Source organism: Lactuca serriola, chromosome 4, assembly GCF_051521515.1.
Source record: "Lactuca serriola cultivar US96UC23 chromosome 4, Lser_US96UC23_V15, whole genome shotgun sequence".
NCBI lineage: Eukaryota > Viridiplantae > Streptophyta > Magnoliopsida > Asterales > Asteraceae > Lactuca > Lactuca serriola.
The window spans coordinates 24,413,094-24,428,537 of NC_136411.1; positions in this window are offsets into that span (position 1 = coordinate 24,413,094).

The following is a 15,444-nucleotide window of genomic DNA, read 5'->3' on the forward strand; positions in this document are numbered from 1 at the left end:
TTCTAAATCCCATCCCTACTGTAGGTTGTGTTTTTCTTTTCGCTCCCAAAATTTTGATTTTTCATTTATGCTCAATGATGTGTGTCAAAAATTATGGAGACGTGTATGAATGTTTATTTATAATTTTTCCTATGCCATTGATGCATTTAGGTGTCGTTTGTTTTTTTGAAAAGAAAATGCTTGAAGTTTACGGACTACCTCTGCAACCCTCTGTAGCAGAAGAGGGAAACCAAGTGGCTGCAACATGTAATAAAAAATATGTTTGTATTTTAACCTCTGCAGACTGCAGCTAGAGGTGTTCTTTTGGATGGATCGGTTTGATCTGATCCAATCAAGTGAATCCAAATTGATTTCGGTTTTTAAAACATGGATCCAAATAGTCCAAACTAAATTTAAATCCAATCCGATCCGTTCCAATTACAATTCAATTAGATCGGTTTTTATAATTCGGTTTTCAAAAACCAAAACATTTTAAAATGACAAATAATTATAATATTACTAAACTTTACACAATAAGCAAAAACAAATTACTTAGTTGTGATTTAGAATTTATAAACAACTAATAAGAAGATATATTATAGTTAAATATTTTATAGATAGAAAACTTTTGAGTGAAAATGCATATTAATGTTTTTTTAATGGATGAAACGTTCCTATTTGAAAAAATAAATTACAAAATTAATAAAAAAAACTATAGATATATAATATAAATAGATAAATAATAAATGTTTATTCAGTATTTTTGGACTATTCGGTTCTTATTTTATAAACCAAAACCAATCTGAAATCCAAAATAATCATTCGGCTTTGTTGAAAACCAATCCAAAAATCTGAATATCCGAACCAAATAGTCCAATTGGATAATTCGGTTTTGTCTGAATAGTGAACAGACCTAACTGTTGCAATAAGGTGTTGTTTGTTTTTTGTTTGCAAATATTTTTTTCCTTTATTGTCTACGTCGTGCAGACCACGCGCAGACATTAGCTTTCGCTGACTATTTGTTTTTTTTGAAGATTATAGACCTAAAAATGTCTGCACGACCTCTTCTTGATGCAGATGTGGACTAGAGTCTTCTAACATCTTCAGACATCTTCTACCCTAAAAAAAGCCTATATAACAAAATTAGATAAATTATATATGTCAAAATCATAAGTTAAAACCATAAGTTGATTGAAATATATAACAAAATTAGATAAATGTGAATACAAAAAAAAAATGAAAAGCACGCAATGGTCTCACTTCATGAATAGTTATAGAAAATTTAAGATATATATGTAGATCACATGTGTGTGCTAAATAATAAATAATTAAGTATATTAAACATATTAATCATCGAGTTGGTTGAGGTTTAATAATAATAAATAATTAGTGCATTTGTATGGCTAAGAAGATGAATCAGGAATTGTTGAAATGATTAAATCAATTAAGGTGAGTCATACTTCGTTCCAAAATCGAGTTCTAGAGTCATTATCCAAGATTGTGTCTTGAGTGACATGTCTTAAGTAAGTTTAAAACACAACATGAAAAGTGGAGTAGAAAAGTTTTCTTGATCTTTCACATTTGATATTACTAGTTGTGATGTTTAGACAAGACAAAGACCAACTAAGACCAATTGAGTGAAATGCTAATCTTGATAAGAAAACGCACTAACTCTTGAATATTTGTTTGTTAAGAAATGTTTCTTGACAAGAGAATCTTATATGTCAAGAGGTCAGTGGGAGTGTTAAAGGCCTTGAAAAGCTTCAAGATATAATCAAGAGTAAACCTATTGTTAATCACTAGCACACGACTTGAAGTTTGTACCCTATCATGTTGACATATTCTTGTTTTTTGTGCCCATTCCAGTTAAAGTTGACTATGCATGTGAGTTCTATGAGTTCTCAATTGCTTGCATAAGGCAAAGCACCTTGATCGGTGAAAGTTCATTAATCAGTAAGGGTGAGCTGCTTAACAACTTGGAAGACATGGTAGATCCTTGTGCTGCCAAGTGGCAAGAAATTAAGATTGAACAGGTTCAGTCCATATGAGTTTGAATTTTTCATAGACCTTATCTTATGATAATGGTTAGGAATGACAAATTCACATGGATAAGAACACATACACCATAAAATCTAAGTGGCATAAGGTTTATCTCCAATTCATGAAAATGATTATGAGGAAACGCTTTCACTAAGTAGATTTCAAGGAGATAGCAGTTGTATAAATTGCGTTCTCAAATTCGATTATGATTATGACTTCCTTCTTCATAGTTCGAATTGTGAGAAATGACAAATAGTTTGAACATTCGGAACTTATTGTTGTAAGTTCTGAATAGTTTAGACACATATATGAGCTTTTTAATAAAAGGTGTATGAGCTTAGATAAAGGCTTATCGAAGCATCTCGTATCAAAAATATGAACTTTGGTAAGAAAGTCAATAAGTATTGATTTCTAGAAGTCCAGATGATTTCTGGATAATGTCAAAGCTAGTGGGAGCATAAGTGTTATGCTCGTAAGAATATAATTATCATGATAGTGGGAGCATGGTTATTATGTGAAGTGTTGCAAGTTAGCAATACTGGTTATAGGAAACAAAGGTTAAGAATTTGCAAAGTTAAAAAAATTTGAAAAGTTTTTTTCGCTATAGTAAGGGAGAGGATACTTATACTTTATTTTGAATCTAAAAGTTTAGATTGAAGTATTAATCAAACTTAGTCATGGATATATGAATACCATTTTGAAATATATCAACATTGGAAATTCTATATATGGAAATATTATAGCAAAAGTGTAATATCTCGATTCCCAGGTATAATATGTATTTATTTATGTATGAGTTGATTGAGCAACTCGACGAGTTGGGTGCCCCAACTCGTCGAGTAGAGACGAATTTTCCGCGTGGGTTTTATGAGCAACTCGATGAGTCGGAGGGACCAACTCGGCGAGTTGGCGCTGTGAGAGGAAACCCTAAATCTTCGGGGTTTGGTCCTATTTAAAGGACCTTAAACCCTCATTTCCGCCTCACCAGCCACCTTACCCCCTTGTATGAAACCCTAATCGTCCATATTGATCTAAGAGAGAAAGAGAGCCAATTTTTAGGCATTTTAGTGCACTTTTGGAAGAGAAGAGAAGAGTATAAAAGCAAGGTACGAGAAGGGACTGTTAGATATGGTGTTATTTCATCTAAAGCTTTTGTGGAAGGTAAAAAGTCTCCACCTTGCTCATTAGTTTGGTTAGATCTAATTTTATGGAGTTTTTGGGAATATTCCATCTTTCCTTGAGGCTTTGAGTGTGTTGAGCTTACCAAGAGATTGAGACTTTAGATATGGACCTTGTAAGGTCCCTAGAGTCCAAACGTCCCAACTTTATCCAGCTTATAGAAGGGCTTTTATGTTTAAGACCCTAAATGGAAGTTGTTTTAGAATTTCAAGCCCTAAGTGCCATTCATAGATGTAAAGCTTGCAGCTTTACGTGGTATCTCAACCTTGGGAGGCTAGATCTATAGTTTGGGGTTGTAGATTTTCCTTAAAATGTCTGAATGAGAAAAAGTTCTGAAGGGACTCGATGAGTCGATGAGCTGACTCGACGAGTCGGATATGGTTTTCCCCGACGGGTGTGGACATGAGTAACTCGGCAAGTTGATACGACAACTCGACGAGTTAAGTTGCGTTTACGCGAAATTTCTGAAGGAATGATGGGACTCGACGAGTCACATAGTTGCACTCGACGAGTCAGGTTCACATGGACTGTTGACTCGAGTGTTGACTTTAGGGCTTGGTCAAGACAATGATTATGGAGACCATAGAGGGGTAGAATAGTTTTTTACCCATTCTAAGAGATTAGAGAGAGAAAATATCTTGGTTTATTTGGAGTTTTGATTTAAGTGTTAATTAGAGATAATTATCGTATGTGTTAGGCGGAGGCTAGATCGGTGATTCGTGTACGAGGTATATTTGCTTACTTACTAGGCGAGTGTTCTCACTATACTTACCTTGAGTGGTAATTTGTGTGACCGGAGGGTCTTGTGTGCCTATATTGAGTATTGTTATATCTTGCATTATGTCTTTGTGATTTATGATGTGAATTGTGTTGAGCTATACCGAGTTAGGACCGGAGGGTCCACCAGAGTTGTGGGATCGGAGGGTTTCACTGATACACATCGACCAGAGGGTCTTATTTGAGATATATCCATGAGAGGCTAATGAGATATGTGTGGTATTTTGGGGAACTCACTAATCTTCGTGCTTACCGTGTTATGTGTTATGTGTTTCAGGTACTTCTCAGGATCATGAGAAGGTGTCGGCTTGATTGTACACACGGGATGGAGTTTATGTTTTTGAGGATCCTAGATTTTATCAAACACTTTATGAAATTGTGTTTTTGACAATTTGGCAATTGTGGTTTTTGGAATGTGATATTAAGAATTTTGTGGTTTTGAAAATGAAAATTTTGTTTGAAAATTTATGGTGTTACAAAAAGACTGGTCAAGTATCATGTCTTTACGTAAGACATTATGAATCGTGTTCCATATGCTTCAGGTATATGATCAATTACATACGCTATAATATTCACCTGTTCTAATTTTCCAAATGCCTAGGGCATTGAGAGGGAAAAGGGACCAAAACTGGTTATGACTGAAAGTTATTAAATAGCTGTTAAGGACAAGCCAAGGTCCGCTAAGGATTAGTCACTTGTGGGTAGTTGGAAGTATAATAATGGATGGACCATGTTGACATTATTATGAATAGACAGGATTCTATTTATAATGAATTGTCATATGGCATATATGAAAATGTTTCCATAATGGGAGTTGGATATCAAGAATCTATGAGTAAGTTAGAAACTTTTATGCAAGAAGGATGTTCAAAGGAATGTGCTTTAAATATGAGACTTCATATCTATGGAATTGTCTTGTAACAATTTCCAATGGAAAGTTTTGTAATTGGAAAAATCTTTGTGACTTGTGTACATAGTCGTTACAAAAGGATCACTGCATATAAGCTTAGAATCTAACAGATTATAGTAAGTGGCAAGGACTTGGTTTTCTTACACTTGCGATAAGGATTTGGAACTATGAAATGAGTGTCATTGGAAATGTTTACAAGTGATCTATTTCACAAAGTAAGGACCATACATATTGTGCATGCTTGGAGCATGGGATGACTATTGTTTTAATTCAAGTATTAAGTTAACCAGTCGAAATATTATACAATGAATAATGTGTAATCAATATGGTGATTAAATAAAAGGTGTTTTATTTATATTTAAAAGTTTTGAGACCATATTGGATTCGATTATTCTTGTGTTTCATTCGCATGTTTTGACTTCCCGAATAATAAGATTATTCAAACCATCCACATTCGATCATACTTTGGAAGTAGGTTTTGAGGCAAGACTATCATGAATTCGTCTGTAGATTGTCTAAGTGTTAGACATAGCACAAGTTTGTTGCAGTATTCATGAGTACTCCAGTAATAATATTTGAGTATCGGATTAAACCCACGCTCATCTGAATCACTTCATGGATTTTATAATGAGTGATTGTGAGACGATAATATCTTATATTCTTGAAATAGAGACATATGAGTTGTAGTTTGCAAGTCGGTTGCACATTGATGATGGGTAAACACACCAGCAACTTGGTATTATAAAACATATCGTTGTGTGTGATTTGATGACTAAATAGATCAAGCATATGAGTAAAATTTTATCCGTTCCTTTTACCCTAAGAGTGACAAAAGCGATATATGTGGGCCCCTCGATGATTTAGTGATGACACCCTAAGCGTTTGGCCAAGCCTGGACTGATTTGATTTGTTTAATTAGTTGGTCATCATAAATCGGAAATCGGGAAACAACACATGGACAGAGAGAATGATTATAATCCATGTCTCATGCCCATACGATATCTAGAATGGAGAAATATATGATCCCTTATCTAATGGATGTGTCATTGACTAGGTTAGAGTTCGGGTTTTGAAGTCGTACTTGCAGTTATAGTTATTAGACATATCCAAGTGGGAGACTGTTGGATTAGGTGTCTAAGCATATAACTATAATCGGTATGTACTTGACCCGAGAGTAGCATGGTCCATTTCGGGATGCCTTCACCAGAACAATTTGACAGGATGGATATTTGAGAAAGAGGTTATTTGTGATTTATTAATATATTATAAGAATAATATATTAATTGAGAAATCATATTATTTAAATGGTATTGATCAAGAATTAATTTGGAATTAATTTAGTGATCAAAATATACTGATTAAATTTACAAGCACTGATTAGGTAAATCAGTAATACTTATAGTTTGCGCTAAAGATCCATGTTGATTAGGATTGGACTAAATCTTTGTGAGAGTCCATGAAGAGTTGGTCCAAAAGGCTAATGAGTTATTGGATTAAAAGACCAAGTGAATTAGGGTTTATAAGTTGATACCCTAGGAATTCCAAACTATAAAATGAACCCCTAGTTTACTAAAATCGGCCCCTATGACTCCTAAGGTGAATGCCTAGCCGATTTTAGGTTCATAACCTCCCTCTCATATTCATCCAATTGTTATTGGTGTTTGTGACTTGTTTGAGGCATCACACTTGAGGTGCTAAGCTCTTGAAAGGCCAACAAATACAAGCTATAAATAAGAGATATTCTTCTAACTAGTTTTATGATTCATTTACTAAATATTTATGCTAGATAGGTTTCATGCTTTGTATAATTTTTGTTGCATGTATAACTAGATAAAACTTGGATCCAAAGCATTAGGGTTGTATGTGCACCATAGGAGTGTTATAGTATATAAAACCCAACAATTTTTTATGGTGAATAAGGTGCCTTAAGCTCATGTTTAATACCATGACTTGCAAAAAAGTCCCCAATTGGTGATGCATATTCACCTCCACATTTACTCATTTTGTTGAGATGATTCTCAACCTCACTTTTGTACAATTTAACTTGTACATCTTTACTTTTAAGTGAATTAACTTAACAAAGTTTAATGCAATCGTCAATAAAAGTGATAGAGTACTTATATCACCGTTATATGGATTCGACTTCATATCACACATATTTGTGTGAATTAATCCAAGGGGTTTAGTTGTCCTTTCAACGAACTTGAACTATGACTCAACACAAGTGTTGCATCCATATTTTGACTTATATGAAAGTGAGGTATGTGTTCAAGTTTTATTAACCTTATTAACGTGTCAATATTAACATGTTCAAATTTAGCATGTCGCACATTAGAAATTTAAGCAAGTAAGCGGAAGAGTTATCCAACTCATTGATATTAGGCTCATTAGCCAATATATGGAATTTAAACATTCCACCATCCTCATAGACCTCGCCTACAAACATACTTTTTTAGGTTAGTACAAACTTGTTGGATTCAAACACCAAACAAAATCCATGTTTGTTCAAAAACCATCCAAACACTAAGTTCTTCTATGGAACATACACCATATCATTAAGTGTTAGCTCTTTTCTATGTTATACCATTTCTGGAATGTTTTAAACACCAAATTTAAGTGTTTAGAATCACAATTTAAAGAATAAATTTTTACCTCAACTTGTACAACCTTATATTTCTTGATTCACTTCTTCTTTGAGCACACATGGCGTGTAGCACCCATATCAATCCATCATTCAATGGAGTTAGCATCCATAGAGTTTGCTTCGGAAATCGTTCCACTTTGGATAGTGACATTTCTGAAATCATTTATACCCTAAATATAAATGTTTAGAATTCTAATTTCCATAAAATATGTTTGCCTCTTGCTTGGACAAAACTCAACATATATATATATATATATATATATATATATATATATATATATATATATATATATATATATATATATATGAAACTTAATTTCTGATGCAAAAATTCTAAAATTTGATTCCTTATGCAGAAAACTTGTACATAAATTATGATATCAGAAAATCTAATGTTTTCCTTCAACAACATTTTTTTTAAAATGTGATGCTTTTAAGTAAAACCAAGCTATTTTATGATTTCCAAAGATGTTTTACATAAAATTGAAGTCGTTTTTTACTAAAACAAAGCCTTTTTGTTTTTCACAAACAATGCATTCTGTTCAAGACTGCTTTAGCCCCACTTAAACTTGTCAAAATTGAAATCTAAGTTCATAATTTCGTAGTTCTGTCTCTTAGCTTTCCAGGGACTACTTTCATAAGTTCATACGATTTTTCTACAATTTAGTATGAATTTTACAAAACTATGTACCGTGGCTGTTAAAATCCTAACCAGTCAAAGAGAATCATATTTTTCACCCTAGTTAGAGTTGTTTACAACTTTCGGCCAAAATTAATGAAACGAAGTAGACTCATATACCAAACTTTGAGAATTAGTTTAAACAAAAAATGAACATCCCGGATTAAGTTATGATTTTTCAAATATTGGGACAAATTAAATCATTTCACAGCAACACGTAAATTGTGTTTTTGAGTTAAGCTAGCTTCTTAACCCATTAGGTACTTAATACAATCAGTACCGAAGCTAGAAAATATGATACTTAAAACCAAATACATGACTTAATGACTTAATGACCAATGGTGCTTCAAAATCACAAAAAAAAATCCAATTTTTCTTATGAAAATCGTACAATATCAAAATAATGTAAGTAAAATTGATTCCGATTTCTAGTTCAATTCGTACAAATGAAGTTGTTTTATGATTGTAGGAATAATATTCCGGTAATGTACGAAAACAAACAAGAAAATAGAAAAACTGAGGCATGTGTTTAACACATTGTCCTTAAAACAAATTCGTCTGTTACCCGATGTTTGTTTCCAAGGATACAACAGTTTGAAGTAGTTCTTCTAGACCACCCAAACCCTCAATAGGTCTAGATTATATCCTTAAGATAGCTAGAAAAACAAAAAGATGAAGTGGGGAAGAAAAGAGTTTTCTTACATTCTTTTGGTTTTCTCAAATGGTTGTATAGTAGTAATATTTATACTACACATTTTATAACCTTCCAATTAAACACCTCTATTAATCACAAAATTAATTTGACTATTATGTAACTAAATTGAAATATTAATTAGAATTTCAGTTACAAAAGAAAGAAATGCTTGCAAGAAAGGTCCCTAAACTTTTCTTTTCTTTCTCCCAACCATTAAACTGTTTTATTTACTTCTTCCAACACCCTTACTTTAAGGATTAATTTCTCATTCACATAAATCCATTTTGGAGATGTTTAAAAAATAGGGAAAACCCATTTTTATAAATTGGTTAACACCAATTTTTCAACAATCCCCCACATGAATGAAAATTGATCAACCATTTTCAAGCTACCTAGATAAAATCCAACAGTTGAATCATGCATAGGATAGGTAGGTGTTACCCTTTGAACCTTCCCTTAAGATACATATTTATTTTACTAGCGGACCAGTAGACTCGATGTCCTTGAATTGTTCTTCCATTTGTGTAAATAATCAATATGTGTCTCACATGTCCTAATGTGATATAATCACCTTTTAGAATGTAGTATTTCTAGCTACAAGTTTCTTACTTTAAAAACGATCACAATCACTTTGATTATCTTTCACTTCAATCTTTTGGCTTAAGTCGGCTGCTACATCAAACTTGCTTCTCTGAACCACGTAACACACTAATCTTAGTCGGACTCGATTTGTTATGACCACTAGGATCAGAATAACAATCTTCTTCTTAGTCATTACCGAAACGATGGTAACGACATACTTGAACAAAATGGAGTCAATTAATACCTTCTTGGTAACCTTGTGACTTTCCCTGGTCCAAGTGTGAGTCATGTGCTTCCGGTAGTATAGGCATCTACTACCATTCACACCTACTCATACTCGTCCCAAGTATCGTCTCGCAGTTTTCCAAGTCACCATACAAGAAAATCATATAACAGTTTAACACATCAGATAACAAAATGAAAGTTTTATTATTTCTTGAAACTATTACATAGGTGTTCAACTTCACCCTAGACTATGCCTCTGTGACATCCCCAAAATCACGGCCAGAAAAGACCGGTTTCATTTATGCTTTTAAAATAATTTCAGAGTAAATCATTTTGATTTAAAAGAGTTGCGGAATTTGTTCCCAAAACAAAATATGATAAAAATAAGATTTACCAAAGCATTTCTTAAAGAAATGTATTTTTCATTATATTACAATACTCGGGATGTCATGTTCCGATAAACAGACCAAAAGCATAAACATTTCAATACAGACCTTACAACAGTTATTTACAACAACAGGTCTATAATCCAAAAATAACTTGACAAGTCATCCAACTTATGCTCTGACGTCACTACCTGTAATACAAAGAAACTGAGTGGGTTAGGCTCGGGAGCCTGGTGAGAATATAGGGTTTTCAACCCACAATAAATAATTATATTTAATTCCACCAACCAACAATAACCCAATTACCCATTCCCGTTATTCTCACTTTACGTCCCTAAGACAACTAACATAAGGGACCTAGTCTAAGAATATTTCATCGGGGCGACAACACATGCATTCGAGGGTTTCCTAGCAATATATGTCAAATAAGGCAACCATGAGGGGGATGGAGTACAACGAATGAACACCCAAGCTCATTAACACCTATAGGCGGCGAGCCTGCTAGCGTTCCACAGGACTGTCTAGAAAAGTCCATGGTTGTCATCTAAACTCCGCTAGATGACTGAATCAAAAACAACATCGAGACCTCTCATATGTTTATCACACATCAACTATCTACCCATGTTCTACCCAACATATTGGTAGATAAAAACATATATTTTTATACATAGTTTAAAACCTATATAGCATTCTCATTCAATACATATTCCAAACAACAGATGAGACACATACACATAACACGTGTTTCATAGAGGATAAATCATATCTATGAGATAGAAGAAAGTGAATATACATTCACACATATAACAACAAAATATACATATAACACGTATTTCGTATAAAATACTTCATAATTATACGTTAGAAGAAATTGACTACACACTCACTTGATCAGAAGATGATTGGACAACACTACGGCTCGTAGAAGTAGTATTCTTCGGTAGATTTGGAAGATCCTCACAAAATTGGCTTCTCGCGGGTAGAGCTCCGGCTCGGGAATCTCACTTCTCGGGATCTTCGGGGCTTCGGGACTTGCTTCGGGGCTCAGGATTAATACCGGGGCTTCGGGATATTTCTTGCATGAAAAACGAGGTAAAACGGGAGAGAGAGAGAAGAGAAAATGAGCAAAAAGGCCGGCTGCCCTCGCACCCTTTTATAGAGGCTGGAACTATCGCATTACGCTGAGCGTAACGCTCAGCTACGCGGGGCGTAGCTCGAATTCGTCATCGCTTACGTCATCGGAGCACTCGAGTCCGAGGAGGTTCATGCACCGGGGTACGCTGGGCATACTCAACTACGTTGGGCGTAGTTCGGATAAGATCAGTGACTCCTTCGGATAATATCTGAATTAAAGATTAAATAAATAAATATTAATTATTTAAAAATTTCAGAAATTCATATTTTCCTCATACGAACTCCGTTTTCAACGTTTTTTATATCCACGCGTAGGTGGGATTATGCTCTACAACTTTCATTTAGACTCCGTCGGCTGATTTCGAACTTATTTTTATTATATATTTTTAGAAGGGGAGACAGGAAAACTCCGTTATAAATTCATAACTTCTTCATTTGACGTCCGTTTTCGTTTGTCTTTTTACCATTGCACTACTATCAACAAGATCTTCGATTCTCATTTAGATTGTTTAGACCAACAATCACTCGATCTCGAATTCGAGTTTCGGCCTGCATATTGCTAAGCTGAAACTTAGAAAAATCATAACTTCCTCATACGAAGTTAGATTTGGGCATTCTTTTTATGTACGCTCTCGGTTTAACGAACTATACAACCTTCGTTTAGATCACTAGGGCTAAATATCGCTCTATTTTAATTTCGTATTTTACATTACTCAGCGTCGTGCCGGTTCTGTCGCGAAACTTCGACAGATCATAACTTCTTCGTTATAACTCGGATTTCGACATTCTTTATATATTCGGAAACCTCGTTTCGACCACTGCAACATTATCCATATATATCGAGCTTTTTCTAACATTTCATTTTGATGCTTGTTTTTATTCTTAATTTAATTAAGACACACAATTAAGCACAAAACACATAATACTCAAATAATACGTTCTTATTATTTCAAAATGGGTTACAAATGTTAACCTAGACTATTACATCAATATTAATGACAAGCCTAGAAACACAGGCGTTACAGCCTCTAATAGGCTACATCATGTGATTCTATCCCTTTGGCTACTTCATAACTCGATCTTCAGGTATGAATTCCTCATCCTTGATTCCTCGCGTTGTTCTCTGCTTCGTCGAGGATCATGTGGAATGCTCTTTCTTTCGGTTTTGGCAGGACATTTGGCCTTGTAACCCCTTCTCTCTTTGGGCAATCTTGCTTGAAGTGCCTTTCCTCATTACATTCATAACATACCCTTTTGTTGAATGTACATTTATTGGCGTAATGCCCATGTTTTCCACACTTGAAACAAGTCACCTCTTCGCCACATTTTCCTAATTGTTTCTTCTTGCACTTATCACACCATCTTTCTTCGTCTTTTCCTCCTCCTCCAAACTTCGAGGATTTACTCTCCTTGTTGGGCCTTGAAGATCCATCAAACTTCCTCTTTTCTCCTGCCTTATCTTTTTCTAGACCCCTTTCTCTTATCTGGGTCTCCATATTCTTAGCTGCTCTAACGACTGTTTTCTAAGTAGCTGCCATTTTAACCATTGGGCCAAAGTCTGCAGGCAGTCCGTTAGTGAACCTATCTATCTTAGAGAGTTCAGTAGGCACCAAGTAGGGAAATAGCTTCATCTTCTCAGTGAATGCGATGGCATACTCATCAACACTCATCCTCCCTTTCTTCAGGTTCTGAAACTCGTTGTTTAGGTCTATCAGATCTATCTCTGAGCAGTATTGCATTTTTAACTGCTCCGTGAATGCTTCCCAAGACATTCGTATGGCTTCTCCTCGTGGCATTGTATTTGCCAGCAACTTCCACCAACTTAACACTCTGGTCTTTAGTTGTCTGACTGCAAAGACTATCTTTTGCTTATCCCTACAGTCAGAGCTCTCAAATACCATCTCCATCTCGGAGACCCAGTCCATAATCTCAACCGGCTTCGGGCTTCCGGAAAGGCTTGGTGGCTTGGCACCCAAGAAGTTCTTATACATTCATCCATCCTTTCCGTTTCCCCTCTCCAGGCAATTCCTTCATTCTCCTTGAGTCCCAACTTGACTTACAGGCCGGCTATAGTTCCCTTCCTCCGATTGCTCAGGAATCAACTTAGGTTGCTCAATGGGCATGGTAGGTTCGTCCCTATTTTCATGTCACATCCTCCTCATTTATTCCCTTCGTTCAGCTAACATAGCCCGAATCATGGCTTGTACTCCAGCCATGGTGATTGGTTCAGGTGCATCTTCTACTACAACAGGTATTTGTTCAATCACTATGGGGCTGTTGGTTCCTATTTCCATTTGCGTTCCCGACGCCACTTTGGGTTCTTGCCATTTCTATCTATACACCAATTCAGACGTTCGGTGTGTAATGACGAGAATTAAGATAGAAAAAGGAAAAGATTTTATTTACGATTGACGTGTAAATCTCCCTATTACTCTGAAAAGTTACATGACAGTTCTAATACCGTAATTAAATGTTTAGAAGACTGAACATGTAAAGTTTCCAGATCCGGTCGGCAACAGACCATAGATCCGATCATAAATTTAGCATCATAAATCATTTAGCACATAAAAGCATGTTAGGCATTTTCCCTAAATAAGCTAGTGCTTGTGTCTATTCATGTGTATTACCTAAGACACACTCCTCACAATCATTGCTTACCATTCTAAGTTTAAGTCTAGAAATAGATTTATATTCCTAGTTCGCTTAAACTAATGCTCTGATACCAACTGTGACATCCCCATTTTCACGGCCAGAAAAGACCGATTTTGTTTATGCTTTATAAAAATCAGAGTACCTCTTTTAATAAAAATGTGTGGAATTTGTTCCCAGTAAAACATGATAAATATGTTATCAAGGCATTTTCGAACAAAAGTATTTTTTATTCATTTTAAAACATTTGGGATGTCATCGTCAATACAGAAACATAAGCATAAACAGAACTTATATTCATTATCACTAGTGATTTATATCTCCTTAATCTCTCAATGTATTGTGACTCCATATCAACACCTGTGATATAAATAAACTGAGTGGGTCAGGTTGGGAAACCTGGTGAGTACATAGGGTTTTCAACCCACAATAATATAATTATTATGTTTTAATCATCAAACAGTTAACTCAATTACCCATCCTCATTATCTTCTTTAATCTTAAGGATCTACCCTAAGAATCAACTATTTCTCATTCATTCATTCCTAAGGGATAAGTACGAAGTCCATCGTTGTCAATGACACAGTTGTCAAGCACAACTGCTAGTTCTATCACTTAGGCGCAGCTGCCAAATATATGGGGTGCATCTGCCGATATAGTCCTTTAGGCGCATCTGCGGGGTTATGAGGTTCTTTATTAGGCGCTTTGCCGGTAGTGTCCTTTAGGTGCATCTGCCAGGGTTTTATTGACAATATCTTTTTCGAGAGTCCACTCGCAATACATGTCAATGGGTTTTTAGAATACACCGATGAACACTTTGTTCACAACACCTACAGGTTGCAAGCCTGCTAGTGTTCCACTAGACTCTCTAGAATAGTCCGTGATTGTCATCCATACTCTGCTAGATGACGGGGCCAGCATTTGGGAACAAGGCTTCTCACATCGTCCACCTCTCACCCTTACCTCATGGTCTAGTTTACCTCTCAACTTATTGTCTAACTCATATTTCGTCTACCCATGTTTTACCCAACATATTATGTAGATATAAATACATATACAGTTTAAATCATATAAAACTTGTATAAAATCGTTCATCCAGCATAGATAGCAAGTATACAGATAATATGCACACATAGCACATAGTTTATATAAAATACTTCATATCTATGTGTAAGATGAAAGGGACCATGCACTCACTTGAAAAGGTGGTGATTCCGAACTCAGACAGCACTTCGCTTCTTAAAAATAATTTCCTTCGACGAAACCTAGTATTATTACCACTAGAGTTTAGTTTATTATTCATCGAGACTAATTAATAGTCAAGTTATTATTACTATTATATAAGCATTAAAAAAATACTTATATAACTCATAATAATAGCCCAAGTATTTATTATAAGGTCCTAATAACATTACTATATTTAATCATATGCTATACTAAAGATAGGTTAGGCGTAGCTCACTTACAGCGGGTTTTTCTCAAAACCGAGCGGCGCTGGAGCAGCATTCCCGAGCCGAAAGGCTCTTTTTCTAGGAGCTGTCGGGAACTCCGGGGCTTCCGCCTCGT